The following is a 17,465-nucleotide window of genomic DNA, read 5'->3' on the forward strand; positions in this document are numbered from 1 at the left end:
CTTATTTAAGGCTTTTGGAGTAATATAATGATATTAGTATCATTTTGCAATTTAGTGCGGACTATAGGCATGAACCTAGAGCTTGTAGAGCTTGCCTAGTAGTTGAGGTATGAAAGTAATGTTCGAGATATCCGGACTGAGTATGCATGTATTATGTGACTGCATGATTTATATGACATGATTTTATGCTGCATACCTTTGCATATTGATCTATCTCTTTGAGATGTCTGGTAGTAGGGTTTTGCCCTATCCTGTTAGTGGATGAATTTCCATCGATTTGGGTCTGGAGTATCCACTGGTATTTGGTATGGGAGCCACCTCTTGAGGCGAAGGCACAACGTGCTACATACCAGGGCCCTGTCTGTCTTTGTTATATGTTCCTTGGCCTCTAGTTCCAGTAGGCGGTACACTTGCATTTATGTATTTATATAATACGATATACTCATACTCTCGTGCTGAGCATATTATTCTCACGTCTCATATTTTGTGTATCTGAAAACCCTATTCCATGGGGCATTTTTGCGACTAGACGAGGCAGGTGGATCTAGGAAGGACTAGGCGGTGGTTGGTCATCTGGGATTTCGCCTAGGATTTGTTTTGATGTATTGGGTTGATACAATATTCGATTTGGTTGTATAATTATTTGGGTATTTGCAGAATCCTTTTCTTGGGATTGTATTATGTTTATTGCTACCGCAGTTTAATTCTGGTTTTGTGGGGACCTCGGGTGCTAATCTAATCTTAAAGGGCGATTAATAACAAGAAATATTCAATCAGAATATTAATCTGATTAAAAATCAAATAAATACTACAGGACATTTAGCGACGCAAAACCCTACATTTGGCAACGCAAAAACACGTCGCCTAAAGATCAACATTTTTTTTAAACCACCTTGACGCGCGGGCGCGCCTAAGGCTCGGGCCAAGGCACCCAAAGTGCCTTGGTTAGGCGCGGCCGCGCCACTGGGCTGGGCGGGCGTGCCTGACCCTCTGATTTGGATTCCAAAGAGCTGAAAAATGGTTCCTTTGCCCCTGTTTTCTCAAACAACATCTAACTTTTCAAACATGATACATGCTTCAAAATCTAAGCAAAAACATGCATAACTATGAGTGAACCAAGCAACAAAACATAGAACTTGATATACAACCCACAAGATCTTACATTGTTCTTATTCTTGCCAAACATACAAGTCTTTATGAGTAAGTGTTTATAACAAAACATGTACAAGATCTAGATACAAATGTTGACATCATCTTTATTGCATAAACCCGAGTTCACCACATCTAACTCCACCTCTTTCTGCTATCAACCTTCTTTGTCCTGTGCTCGCCCCATCTATTCCCATGCACACATACAAACATAGAAATAGTCGGATATCTCCGGTGAGAATTGAATCCCAGTATAAAACAACTATATCATGCATATCATATAATTTAAATAAATACTCATATAAACATCTCAACAAGCATTAAACCAATCTATTGCAATGCATGATTTTAAAATCTGCTATCAAGATCTATATCGGTTCTTGGGATCCCAGGGAAGAAGAACACAACCAATCTCCCACCTACTCTCCCTTTCGGGGTGGCGTTGAGCTCTTTTCTCGGACTTTGGCATACTATATCAAGTTTCTAACAATAGGAGTTGATCTATCTCATAGGTTCCTTTATATATATCCAAACGTCCGTATTCTTTTGACGAATCTGCCATTTCAAATCTCAAAGGGTTTTTGGCTCAAGATGAATGCATCAAAATCTAGAAGCATAAGAGTAAAAGACAAATAATAACAAGCTAAGTCAAACAAGTAAATAAATGTGCAAATACAAGATATATAAGCACATAGTATGTGGTTTTGGAAGGGCATTCAAGCAAAATCTCTTGAATGTACAAGCCCTTATTCAAAGGTTGTCTCATACCTTTCTTTTTTTGATTTCAAACTCTTCAAATCTTGCAAAATCTGTACACAACAAAGGCTATCAAAATCTGGTCAAAACTCCATTCATTCTTCAACGCTAGAAGTCACAAACCTTGTTCTTCCGTCGATCGATTTCGAAGTCGTGATTCTTAACTTGAAGACCCCTATTTTCAATCTGAAAATACATCAAACATGTGTAAGAACATCAGCAATAACTCACATACTACTCAGCTCAAACAATCTAGACTCAAACTTGATCATTTTTCAAACCGACGGCGTAACGGTACGAAATCGGTAATCGAAACTGAAATCTAACCAATCTATCAATCAAATCTAACTCACAAGCATCACATATCAGAAATATATCATCAAAAACCAGAAAATCAGACATGGTTAGGTTCGAATATTAGCTGGAAAAATAATATCAATTCCAAACGATATCCGTTCTTTGACCCGATTGCGATAATACAACACATAGAAACTCAAGAACACATATCTAACATCAAATTCTGAGTTCTGTATCATCTCAATTTCGAAATATGCTGGATCATAAAGATACTTACACCAAATCGAAGATCGTCTTTCAAGGATCACGGAACTATGCCCGGAATTTAATTCGGATGCACGGATCTTGAAATATTAAAGATTTAAGATGAAGAAATGCCTTGAGTTTCCTTTCTATTCTTCTCTCGGTTCTTGCTCTGTATTTTCTGATGATAATGGTGATAATACACGTGAATATGCATAAGTAGACAAGTGTCCCACTCAAAAAGCCATAATTTCACTTTGGCCCTTCATTTCTTCACTATTTGCAAATTGGCCCTTGAAACTTCTTTTTAATTCAATTTCAATCCTAAATAATTTAAGAATATTAGAATTTAAATCTAAACTCCAAAAATTCTCAAATTAAATATTCTCGGATAAAAATTAAATAATCTCGGGCCTTACAATTCTCCCCCTCTAAGATTTGTTTTCGTCCACGAAATCGTATGCAGTCTATACGCATATAAGATAAGAAAATAACAGAAATACTGAATAAGAACTCACATCGATGAAATAGGTCTGGAAAGCGTTGTTTCATATCTGATTCGACTTCCAAAGTTGCTTCTTCAACTCCATGTCGACTCCACTAAACTTTCACGAGAGGAATAATCTTGTTTTTGAGTTGTTTTTCTTTCTGATCAAGTATCTGTATCGGTTTCTCAAAGTAACTCAGAGTCTCATCTAATTCTGCTTCGTCTGGCTGGAGAACATGAGAAATATCAGGCTGATACTTCCGCAGCATAGAAACATGAAAGACATCATGTATTCCAGAAAGAGCTGGAGGAAGAGCAAGTCTATAGGCAAGATTGCCTATCTTCTCGAGAATCTCATATGGACCAATAAATCTTGGAGATAACTTCCCTCGCTTGCCAAATCTGACAGTTCCTCTGAATGGAGAAATCTTCAAGAACACTCGGTCTCCTTGTTCAAAACACAAAGGCTTGCGTCGAACATTTGCATACTTGGCTTGTCGATCTTGTGCTGTTTTTATTCTTTTCTGAATCAGTCTTATTTTCTTGGTCATCTATCGAATCATATCTGGCCCAATATCAGATGTCTCTGATATCATCCCAATAAAGAGGAGATCTGCACTTCTTTCCGTACAATGCTTCAAATGGAGCCATCTCGATACTAGTCTGGTAGTTGTTATTGTACGAGAATTCCACAAGTTGTAGTGAATCTTGCCAACTAGTGCCAAAATCTAGCACTACAGCTCTAAGCATATCCTTGAGTGTCTGGATAGTCCGCTCTGACTGTCCGTCAGTCTGTGGATGATACGCAGTACTCAAGTGCAATCGAGTACCAAGAGCTTGTTGCAAGCTATGCCAAAAGTGCAATGTAAATCTAGGGTCTCGATCTGACACGATAGATTTAGGCACACCATGTAATCTTACCACTTCTCTGACATAAATCTCTGCCATCTAGTCGTGTCTGTATGTCATTATGTATGGAATAAAACAGGCTGATAAACTTCATATCTGTTTCAAATATCAATCTAGAAACACAGAAATATTCTACCAATTTAGTGATACCTATCATAGATAAGGATAAGGCACATACCTTTCTACTCAAGGCATCTGCAGCTGTATTGGACTTTCCCGGATAATATTTGATCTCACAGTCAAAATCTTTCAGTAAATCTAGCCATCTTCGTTGCCTCATATTCAGTTCAGACTGTGAAAATAGATATTTCAAACTTTTATGATTTGAATAAATTTCAAACTTCTCACCGTATAGATAATGTCGCCATATCTTCAATGCAAATACGATGGCTGCAAGTTCCAGGTCATGGATAGGATATCTGGTTTCGTGTGGTTTCAGCTATCTCGAGGCAAAAGCAATGACATGTCCTCGCTGCATAAGCACACAACCTAATCCCCTGTGAGAAGCATCACAATATACAGTAAAATCACCAGTACCTGAAGGAATAGTCAAAACTGGTGCACTTGTCAATCTCTTCTTCAACTCAAGGAAACTGGCTTCACATGCTTCAGTCCAGACATACGGTGCATTCTTCTGAGTCAACTGAGTAATAGGCTTGGCAATACTGGAGAAATATTTAATAAATCTGCGATAATAACCTGTTAAGCCAATAAAACTCCGTATCTCTGGTACAGATGTCGGTCTAGGCCAACAGATCACAGCTTCAATCTTGCTAGGATCAACAGAAATCCCATCTCCGGATATAATATGCCCAAGGAAGACCACTCTCTTAAACCAGAATTCACACTTTGACAGTTTGGCATACAAATTTTCTGTTCTCAAAGTCTTTAAAATAATTCTGAGATGCTCGGCATGATCACACAGATTCTTTGAATAAATCAAAATATCGTCAATAAAGATAATAACAAAGTCATCGAGATATTTCTGAAATACTCTATTCATAAGACCCATAAATACTGCTGGAGCATTCGTCAGACCAAACGGCATAACAATGAACTCAAAATGACCATACCTCGTTCTGAATGCGGTCTTTGGTATATCTTCATTCCGCACTCTCAACTGATGATATCCGGATCGTAAATCAATCTTGGAATACACTGAGGAACCCTACAACTGGTCAAACAAATCATCTATTCTAGGAAATGGATATTTATTCTTTACCGTTGCCTTATTCAGTTGCCGGTAATCAATGCAAAGTCTCATTGAGTCGTCTTTCTTTCGTACAAATAGAACCGGAGCGCCCCAGGGTGAAACACTTGGTCTAATGTACTCTTTTGCTAAAATATCTTCAAGTTGTTCTTTTAATTCTTTCAACTCTATTGGTGCCATTCTGTAAGGTTCTTTAGAAATCGGTAACGTACCTGGAATCAATTCAATACTGAAGTCTATCTCCTGAGCTGGAGGTAATCCTGGAATTTTGTTTGGAAAGACATCAGCAAACTCACTAACCACTGGCAGATCTGCCAATTTTGGGCTAGTTTTCAACACATCTACTGCATATACAAGGAATCTCTCTGCCCCTTTCTGCAATAAACGAGTCATAGATAGAACTGATATCAAAGGTATTCGAGATCTCGAACCTTTACCATCGAATTTCCATTCCCCTGCCATTTCTGGTCTGAATCTCACAACTTTCTGAAAACAGTCTACGGTAGCCCTATACTTGGTTAACATATTGATTCCGATAATGCAATAAAAGTCTGACAACTCAAGCACAATACAGTCTATTTCTATCACATTACCTTCAAACTGTAGTATACAATTTCTGACAGATTTCACTGATACTATACCGCTCCCCAAAGGTGAAGATATAGATACTACAGCAGATAATGACTCAACAGACAATGCATGTAATATAGCAAATTGTTTAGATATAAACGTATGGGATGCACCTGTATCTATGAGCACATAAGCAGGATAACCACAGAGAGTACAATTACCTGCTATAACGTCGTCAGGTACTGCCTGATCCTGCTCTTCAGTCAAGGCAAAGACTCGAGCTTGTTGTCTTGGAGGTTGATTCGTTGCTTGACTACCTCCTGCTCTATTCTGTTGCTGAGGCTATGGCTGGAAGGAGTGTATAGTGGATGCTTGCCTTTCAGGCTGAGCCACTGATCGTGATGATCCCGCACCTTGAGACCTCACTGAACCACGCTGTGTACATACCTTGGAAAAATGTCCTGGCTGATGGCATATGTTACAATTCCCAGACACACCTCTGCACTGATCACTGGGATGTCTTCCTCCACATTTGTTGCAATACATTCCTGTATAGCCTGAACCCTATCCAGCACTACTCTGTCTTGGCCCACTAGAGCTGGATGAACCACTGCCTGACTTCTTAAACTGCTTTCCTTTTGCTTTCAGATAATCTTTCTTACCACCGCTGCTGCTACCTCCCTCCAATCTAGGAGATAATTGTTGAAACTGAGCTGGGGGTTGTGGTTGTCGTTGATACTGTGCAACAAACGATGCTCCTCTCTGTTTAATCAAACCAGCCTCCGCTCCCTTTGCTCTATCAAGTGCATCAGCAAAGTTATTCGGCCTCCCAGTGTTCACAAGGGTAAAGACATCTGGATTCAGTCCATTGATGAACTGATCAGCTTTGGCCTCTTCACTTCCAGCTACATGTGGAGCAAACTTTAGCAACGTAGAGAACTTGGCAACGTACTCTTCTATATTCAGATTCCCCTGTTTCAGATTTGCAAACTCTGCACCCTTGTCCTTTCTGTACGACACTGGAAAGAAACATTGATAAAATTCTTTTGTAAATACTTTCCAAGTGATAGTTGTACCTCTATTTTCAAGAGCTCTCTTGGTTGTTATCCACCAACTCTTGGCAACCTCGTGTAGTTGGTGAAAGAGTGGGTGCCCAGTGAGCCAACTTGTGGCTATGGGCTTTGATGACTCTTTGTACAAACGATCTTTTGTTTAATATAATTTACACTTTTATTAATGGCAATGACTTTATCTTTCTTCATATTGTTATATTGTGATATACTATTGTTGTTTTGATAAAGACCTTGAATATACTATAGTGTATGTAAGATGTGGTAGAACATGGGGATGTCTATCATGAAATACATCTTATAGTCACTGTATATTCTAAACTGTTCCTAGTCGATTGAGCCGTCCGAGAATAAGGATAAGGATCGCTCGAGTTTGAGACTAGAATTTGCGATGCGGAGTACCACGTTTCATTGGTAGGGAACATGGAGATGTTCGAAGCATGCAAATGGATATTCATAGGATGAATAATCGAACTACCCTATCCGGACTTTCCAAGTGGTTATCACTTATCGAGTGGATAAAGTCCGCGGTTTTGGTTGTACACCATTAGTCCTTACTACTTGAAACATCATGGAGACTCTATATGCTAGTACTGTGCTTTGACTCGTTTACCGACTCTATGGGGGTCATCAGGTGTCGGGATTGGGTACAGTTACAACACATATAGGAGTCGATGCATTGTTGTCAAGGATTCACCACATACTTGCGAGTGTGGATATCCTATGCGATCTGAGGAGATATTAGTGTGACGAATCTCTGGCCAGAGTACTTGATGTGATTTAAGAAATGGTTTCTTAGTAGCACATGCGATGTCACTAATTTGATCTTCAAGATGTATTGCATAGTTATCGAATCTTGAGCGACTCTCGATATACCAATGGTTGTTGATTCGATCGGGATATATGGATGAAGGGACCGTACTGTACGCTAACCAAAATCTACTGGTTCTTATAGGCACTATCAGTGATACCTAGGGAATCATGGGGCGATGTTGCTAGGCGCTTTACCATGATTTGTTGGGCAAGTCGGAAATCGTTGTTCCGAGTCACAAGGAGTTGTGAGCCCACGGCTAGCTGTATCCCTGAACCATTGAGGGTCACACAGTGTAATGGAGTTTTAATCCCCGTTGAGATAGTTAAATTTAAAGAGTTAAATTTAATGAATAAAGAAGTTGGACTTCTTAAATAAGAGTAAGGGAGTAGGATTTCCTAAAATGACATAGGGATGTACATTTTTGGAAACCACTGAATTCGGATTCAGGAAAATTTATCTTGACTTTAAAATGTGCAGAAATGGTTTCTGTGCACATTGGTAAAATCGGTTTATCAATCGGAGTCACGATGAATTTTATATTAATTTCTGAACATGCGGGCTTTGCTTGTCGGGCCTCAACTTATGACTAATGGGCCCTAAGGTGTTAGTGGCCTGCATTATAAATAAGTTATTGCAGTACAGAAATTACACAACAACAGGTCATTATTTTGAGAGCAGAATTTTCGAAACCCTAGCCCCTTTCACTCTCACAATTCGGCCGCCCCTCCTTGCTCTGTCAGAGAATTTCCGGTCTGTGATTTTTAATTGCAGTCAGGAATAACGAATCAGATTCGTTTAATCTCTTCGCAGAAAACTTCTGATAGATTTTCTAGTGCAATCTATCAGAGGGATTTAAACCCCATTCGTGGACCTGATTGAAGGAGTTCATCGGTTCCAGGGAGAGACAACAAGAGCAGATTAATTCTGTTGGTGTCCAATAATCTCGCTTCGAGATTGAAGGTAAAATTTAATAATAGTTATTTAAATTTTACACACATTTAAATTTAATCGTTGAACGGTTGATACCCACAATATGGAATTGTTCCATAATAAAATTTTTAAACTTCCGCTGCACCGGGTATCAATCGTGATTGATCTGAGAACGCCAGTTTTCCAACAGTTGGTGCCCAATCAGTCTGACTCTTCTGTCTACTGCATAATCTAGGGAATCAAAAAAAATTTCCATATCCTCTAACCAGCCTTCACATTCAACTGAGTTTTCGGTTCCTTTCAAAGTAGGCGGCTTGAAGGATTGAAACCTTTTCAGTAAAGTCTCCATAGGTGTTGCTGTAACATCCATTGGGTCATTGGATGTACTGCCCTGTTCTGGTCTAGGAGCTTCTGCGGCCGGTGGTACATCTGCCGTAACGCATGCTTATAAAATCAATACACATAATCATGTGATCAATTTAATCTAAAACATTAAATCATGCAAGCAAAATCAATTAATCAAGAGGACTCGATCTACCCCGCTCGCTTCTCTCTAATCAGTCCAGAACTTACGCTTTGATACCACCTGTTGTGGAAATCTCGGGTGCTAATCTTATATTAAAGGGCGATTAATAACAAGAAATATTCAATCAGAATATTAATCTGGTTAAAAATCAAATAAATACTACATGACATTTTGCGACGCAAAACCCTACATTTGGCGACACAAAAACACGTCGCCAAAAGATCAACAATTTTTTTTTATTTTTTTTTAAGACCACCTTGACGCGCGGGCGCGCCTCATTTAGGCGCGGGCGTGCCTAAGGCTCGGGCCAAGGCACCCAAAGTGCCTTGGTTAGGCGCTGCCGTGCCACTGGGCTGGGCGGGCGCGCCTGACCCTTTGATTTGGCTTCCAATGAGATGAAAAATGGTTCCTTTGCCCCTGTTTTGAATCTCAAACAACATCTAACTTTTCAAACATGATACATGCTTCAAAATCTAAGCAAAAACATGCATAACTATGACTGAAACAAGCAACAAAACATAGAACTTGATATACAACCCACAAGATCTTACATTGTTCTTATTCTTGTCAAACATACAAGTCTTTATGAGTAAGTTTTTATAACAAAACATGTACAAGATCTAATTACAAAGGTTGACATCATCTCTATTGCATAAACCCAAGTTCACCACATCTAACTCCACCTCTTTCTGCTTACAACCTTCTTTGTCCTGTGCTCGCCCCATCTATTCCCATGCACACATACAAACATAGAAATAGCCGGATATCTCCGGTGAGAATTGAATCCCAGTATAAAACAACTATATCATGCATATCATATACTTTAAATAAATACTCATATAAACATCTCAACAAGCATTAAACCAATCTATTGCAATGCATGATTTTAAAATTTGCTATCAAGATCTATATCAGTTCTTGGGATCCAAGGGAAGAAGAACACAGCCAATCTCCCACCTACTCTCCCTTTCGGGGTGGCGTTGAGCTCTTTTCCCGAACTTTGGCATACTATATCAAGTTTCTAACAATAGGAGTTGATCTATCTCCTAGGTTCCTTTATATATATCCAAACGTCCGTATTCTTTTGGCGAATCTGCCATTTCAAATCTCAAAGGGTTGTTGGCTCAAGATGAATTCATCAAAATCTAGAAGCAAAAGAGTAAAAGCCAACTAATAACAAGCTAAGTCAAACAAGCAAGTAAATGTGCAAATACAAGATATATAAGCACATAGTATGTGATTTTGGAAGGGCATTCAAGCAAAATCTCTTGAATGTACAAGCCCTTATTCAAAGGTTGTCTTATACCTTTCTTTTCTTGATTTCAAACTCGTCAAATCTTTCAAAATCTGTACACAACAAAGGCTATCAAAATATGCTCAAAACTCCATTCATTCTTCAACGCTAGAAGTCACAAACATTGTTCTTCCGTCGATCGGTTTTGAAGTCGTGATTCTTAACTTGAAGCCCCCTGTTTTCAATCTGAAAATACATCAAAAATGTCTAAGAACATCAGCAAGAACTCACATACTACTCAGCTCAAACAATCTAGACTCAAACTTGATCATTTTTCAAACCGACGGCGTAACGGTATGAAATCGATAATCGAAACAAAAATCTAACCAATCTATCAATCAAATCTAACTCACAAGAATCTCATATCAACAATATATCGTCAAAAACCAGCAACTCAGACATGGTTAGGTTCGAATATTAGCTGGAAAAATAATATCAATTCCAAACGACATCCGTTCTTCGACCCGATTGCGATAATACAACACATAGAAACTCAAGAACACATATCTAACATCAAATTCTGAGTTCTGTATCATCTCAATTTCGAAATATGCTGGATCATAAAGATACTTACACCAAATTGAAGCTCGTCTTTCAAGGATCACGGAACTATGCCCGGAATTTAATTCGGATGCACGAATCTTGAAATATTAAAGATTTAAGATGAAGAAATGCCTTGAGTTTCCTTTCTATTCTTCTCTCGGTTCTTGCTCTGTATTTTCTGATGATAATGGTGATAATACACGTGAATATGCATAAGTAGACAAGTGTCCCACTCAAAAAGCCATAATTGCACTTTGGCCCTTCATTTCTTCACTATTTGCAAATTGGCCCTTGAAACTTCTTTTTAATTCAATTTCAATCCTAAATAATTTAAGAATATTAGAATTTAAATCTAAACTCCAAAAATTTTCAAATTAAATATTCTCGGATAAAAATTAAATAATCTCGGTCCTTACAGGTTTACTATTTTATTAAGTTAATTTCATGCTTAAGTTTCTGATTAGTAGATGATCTCGGTAAGAGTCAATACATTTATAGTATCAAAGCGTGCATAATAATCTTGGGATTTAGATTCTGCATAAGAGAATCGTGAGGTAATTTTGTAGATGGAGGATCACGGTGATCAGAGTAGCCATGGTAGTGGAGGTGGATGCTGGGGAGACGGGGATCGTGATCGTCGTCTGGAGCGCCATCATTTCCATCGTGATGATCATCGTCATTTCAGTATGCAACGGTTTATTCAAATAAGTCCTAAGCCCTTGGTTGGAGGCGAGACTCCTGAGGATGCTGAGAACTGGTTAGAGCGCATGGAGAGTTGTTTTCAGACATTACGTTGTACCGAGGAGCAGAAGATGGAGACGCTTGGTTATCTGTTGGAGACACAAGCCTGTAAGTGGTGGAGGTTCACTTCTGCATCGTTCATTACGGGTAGAGGAGTTTCTACTTGGGCCGAGTTCCGCATAGCTTTTCAGAAGCTGTATTTTCCTCTTGCATTTTGCCAGGAGAAGGCGAGTGAGTTGTTGGGTCTACGTCAGAGAGCCATGTCGATTGACGAGTACCAGCTGAAGTTCTTCGAGTTGTTATCCTATTGCCCTGAGATTGCTGACAGCTCTGAGATGAAGTATAATTTGTTTCTTCAAGGCCTTAATCCAGAGATTCATGACCGGGTAGCAGTTGGTGATGATTTGACTTATGAGGGATTGGCAAGCCGATGTCACCAGGCGGAGGATAGCATTCGGCATAACAGCTCTTTCTCTCAGTCTAGGCCTACGAGTTCTTTGGGTCCCCGTGCTCAGTCTTTCAAGAAGTTTGAATCTACTTCTTCTTCCTCTGGTTCCGGTGGTGTTTTTCGTTTTGGAAAGAAAGAGAAGTGCGATCATTGTGGGAAGAATCATCCGACAGACAGATTCTGTAAAGCTTTTGGAGCATGATTTCGTTGTGGAGAGGTTGGTCATCTTCAGAGGGATTGTCCACTAGCTGGGGGAGGCGGTTCTGGTTCTGGTTCAGGATCGGGTTCTCAGGCTACCGTTCAGCAGAGGTGGCAGGGACAGTCTTCTGGGACTTCTCATCTAAAGCCGCGGACTTTTGGTCAGGTGTTTGCCTTGAGGCATGATCAGGCGGTGGACGATAATGAGAAGGTCATCGAAGGTACATTTCTGTCATATGGCATACCTGCTCTTGTACTCATTGAAATTGGTGCATCTCATTCCTTCATTTCTGCACGTTTTGTCAAGAGGCATAAGTTACCATGCATTGCACTAGACGTAGTGATTTCTGTTTCTACTCCAACGGGTCAATCTGCGTTGGATAAGCGTCTAGTGATGGGTTGCCCTGTAGATTTTGAAGGGAACATTTTTGTAGCAAATCTCATGGTTCTTACGATGGAAGACTTTGCTTGTATTATGGGGATAGACATGTTGACTACCCATCGAGCTTCAGTGGACTGCTATCAGAGATTAGTACGCATTCATCCGGTTGGGAGTGATAACTATTTTTTCTATGGTGAGGGAACACAACCTCCGATGCCGTTGGTATCATCTTTGAGAGCCTGTCGAGCTCTAGAGTCTGGCGGGGAAGGCTACCTCATCTATGCAGTTGATTTGTCTGCTGAGAGAGTTAGTATATAAAGTCTTCCAGTTGTGAATGAATTCTCAGATGTATTTTCAGATGAGATTTTGGTTTTTCCGCCTGTTAGGGAAGTCAAGTTTGGCATAGAGTTGATGCCGGGTACATCGCCTATTTCTTGAGCACCGTATCGTCTGGCTCCGTCAGATATGCGAGAGTTGAAGAATCAATTGCAAGATCTTTTGGACAAGGGGTACATTCGTCCTAGTGTATCTACTTGGGGAGCTTCTGTTCTCTTTGTGAAAAAGAATGATGGGTCTAGGCGGTTGTGCATTGACTATCGGCAGTTTAATCGAGTTACTGTGAAGAACTAGTATCCATTGCCTCGTATTGATGACTTGTTTGATAAGTTGCAGGGTACTTTGGTTTACTCCAAGATTGACTTAAGATCTGGGTATCATCATATGAGAATCCGAGATCAGGATATATCCAAGACCGCATTCCGTACTCGCTATGGGCATTACGAGTTCTAGTGATGTCGGTTGGGTTGACTAATGCGCCGGCTATATTCATGGATATGATGAACCCTGTCTTCAGGGAATTTTTGGATAAGTTTTTCGTGATTTTCATTGACGACATTCTGGTGTATTCGCGTGATGCGGATGAGCATGCTTCTCACCTGTGGATGGTGCTGCAGACTCTTCGGTATGAGCAGTTGTACGCCAAATTGAGTAAGTGAGAGTTTTGTATGGATCGAGTGGTCTGTCTTGGACATATCATATCCAGGGATGGGATTTCTATTAATCCGAGAAAGATTGAGGCTGTGCTTAATTGGTTGCATCCGACGACGGTTGTTGAGATCCGCAGTTTTCTAGGTCTAGCAGGATAGTATCGTCGCTTCATTGTGAATTTCTCTCAGCTAGCTCGACCTTTGACTCAGCTCACTCGAAAGAGTGTTGAGTTCGAGTGGTCCTCAGAGTGTAAGGAGAAATTTTGTGAGCTTTGACGATGGTTGACTTTTGCGCCTGTGTCGGCATTACCATCGGGATCTGGAGGGTATATGGTCTACACAGATTCTTCTCTTCAGGGGATATGTTGTGTTCTGACTCAGAATGGACATGTGATCGCATACGCTTCTAGATAGTTGAAGATCCACAAGGACAATTATCCAGTTCATGATTTGGAGTTGGCAGTTATTGTGTTCGCTTTGAAGATCTGGCGTCATTATCTCTATGGAGAGAGATTTGAGATCTTTACAGACCACAAGAGTCTCAAGTATTTTTTCACTCAGGAAGAATTGAACATGAGACAGAGACGTTGGATGGACTTGCTGAAGGATTATGATTGCGAGAGTAAGTACCATCCGGGAGCTGCTAATCTCACTGCTGACGCCTTGAGTCGTAAGGTGCGACTATCCGCACTTCAGATTTGTTCGATGTCTCGTGCGATTGAGGATTGTTGTTCTTCTGGGTATACCTTCAAGTACAAGAAAGGTATGCATAGTATCCAGTTTTGTATTTGCGGAACTATCTGAGCCAATTTTGTATTTGCGGATTCGGGATGCTCAGATGTCTGATTCGAAGACCCAGCATTTGGCTCGTCTAGCCAACGAGGGTAGTACTTCTGGATTTCACTATCAGTGTAGCGACCCAACCCGGATCCACTACCTAATCAAATTTTAGAGCATAATTAAGCATGCATTAAATAAATCGCTGCGGAAGACTTAAATAAAAGCATACCGGCAGAATACAACCTGTTAAACAAATTCGATTATACAACCCAATCAAATAATCTTAAATAAAACCTACAGCTAATCTTGCTGTCTTCACTGGTCACTGACTACTCCAAGCTCCTGATGCTCAATCCTGCACCCATGCCTGCCCCATCAAATGGGGTGTCCAGACATACATAAAATACTGGACGTGAGCTCTAAGCTCAATACGGAAGCAATGATATATAAAATATATGCAACACATATGAGTATTTAAAACGAAGGTAAAACAGTACTCAGAGGCTCCATGAATATACAGGGCAATATCGGATAGCAAGTCCGTGGTGTCGCTCTTATATTCACCTATCAACTATAGCGTCTACTCCACCGTCGTGGTCGCTCCTAGTGATAGCCAAACAAGGGGCTGAGCATCCCCAGACACGAGTCCTCAGGATGTAACGCCTCACTAATGGAAATTTTCATGATTCACATCATACCAGATGCAGTCTACCGTAAAAACATGCATGTGATAAAGCCGTAAAACATGGTAAAACACGTAGCACATGCTCATGCAACACATATATCATATATCATGTTGACCATCTCAGTCAATACTTACGTACCATACTACAGGAAGTTCCTAGCAGTCCCACTCTAGGTTCTCAAGCCTATCATCAACTCTACAATGCAAAATATCCATGCATCATTCAATAAGCTCCAAAAGCCTTAACTAAGCTATTGCATACTCCTAAATATTTTTAGGAAGCAAAAGCTATACCTGCGTCTGTCGTCAGCCCGCTGATGACAATTGCCTCAAAACTAGGCCACAGCTCCGCTACGACGCCTGGATCGCTATGCCACTTCCGGAATCCCAAAAGGACGCCTAGAATTCCCTAGTTCTAAGCTATAAGGCTAAGGAATCAAGAGAGAAAGAGGAGAGGTGCGAGTTGAAAAATAAATCTCGGCCCCCTATTTATAAGCGAACTTCGAAGCCTCCGAACCTGTCTTCGGAACCTCCGATCCAGTTCGGATCCTCCGTTCCTCCGAAGTCCTATCAATGACGTCACCAATGACGTATTATTCTCGGACAACTGGCCATGCAGTTCGGAGCTTCCGATCTCATGTTCAGATCCTCCGAACCAGTTCGGAGCCTCCGATCCTGACTTCGGATCCTCCGAACCCTTGGAACCTTCCCGACCATTTTCGAGTGTCTTGGATCCATTTCTGAACTCCTTTAATCCATTTGGAATTTCATTAATCATGTTTTATTAATCTAAACATGATTACATGATTAATTAATCATTGATCGTTAATTCTGAATACGGGTCACTACAATCAGTCAGACGGTTTTCTATGTTTGTCGGATCGACTTGTGATTCCAAAGGATGAGGATCTACGTGAGGAGATTTTGTCTCAGGCACATCGCACTAAGTTGAGTATTCATCCAGGGAGCAACAAGATGTACAAGTATCTGCGTACTCGGTTTTGGTGGAAAGGAATGAAACGCAGCGTGTATTAGTATGTTTCAAAATGCTTGGTTTGTCAGCAGGTCAAGGCAGAGCACCGACGACTTGGAGGTTTTCTTCACAGTCTGTCTATTCCTGAGTGGAAATGGGAGCTTATCACGATGGATTTTTGACCCATTTGCCGGTATCCTTGTAGAATTGTGATGCTATCTAGGTTGTAGTAGACCAACTCACCAAATCAGCACATTTCATTCCCTATAGCCGAGAGTACACTGTTGATCGTATGTCTTGGTTGTACATCCAGGAGATCGTTCGACTACATGGAGTGCCTGTTGGAACACGCGTTCTCTGATCACACGGATGTGATACCCGGAGCAGCGGAAGTTTAAAATTTTTATTTTTCGATAAGGAACGATTCCATATCGTGGGTATCAAATCCTAACGATTAAAATCTATCAAGTAAAAATATAAATTCATAATTAAATATTTTTACCTAATCAAGCAAAGGCTTGATTATGGACTCCAATAGAATTTAATCTGCTCTTCTTGAAAATCCCGGGAACCGATGACTATCACGATCAACCTCCGGAATTAAGTCCACGAATAGAAAACTAAAACCCTCTGATTGATTGCACTAGAAATCAAGCAGATGTTTATCGAAGAGAATAAATAGATTTGATCTGTCAATTCAGAATGTAATTTTTCACAAAAATTACAGACTGAATTATCTCAAAAAGGAGTAGAGGATTTTCAAAAAATCCTCTTGAAAATATATGTGTGTAATTCGAAAATTGCAAGACTGAAAGCTTATGATTTTCGAACACTACACATGTATTTATAGATAATTTCTAGACTAGATTAAGTTATAATTGTATTAGGACTCTAACTTCTTAGGGCCCACAATCCATAACTTAAGCCCAACAAGCCAAGCCTGTTATTATAGAAATTAATATAAAATTCATCATGACTCCGATTGATAAACAGATTTCACCAATGTGCATAGAAACCATTTCTGCACCTTTTAAAGTCAAGATAATTTTTCTGAATCCGAATTCAGTGATTTCCAAAAATGTCCATCCCTATGTCATTTTAGGAAATTTCACTCTCTTTTAGTTAAGAAGTCCAACTTCTCTTTCATTAAATTTAACTCTTTAAATTTAACTATCTCAACGGGTTTTAGTAATCCATTACTTATGTGACCCTCAATGGTTCAGGGATACAGCTAGCTATGGGCTCACAACTCCTTGTGACTCGGAACAACAATTTCCGACTTACCCATCGAATCATGGTAAAAGCGCCTAGAAACATCGCCCCATGATTCCCTAGGTATCACTGATAGTGCCTGCAAGAACCAGTAGATTTTGGTTAGCGTACAGTACGGTCCCTTCATCCATATATCCCGATCAAATCAACAACCATTGGTGCATCGAGAGTCGTTCGAGATTCGATAACTATGCATTACATC

The sequence above is a fragment of the Henckelia pumila genome, chromosome 1 (genome assembly GCF_033568475.1).
Source record: "Henckelia pumila isolate YLH828 chromosome 1, ASM3356847v2, whole genome shotgun sequence".
Lineage (NCBI taxonomy): Eukaryota > Viridiplantae > Streptophyta > Magnoliopsida > Lamiales > Gesneriaceae > Henckelia > Henckelia pumila.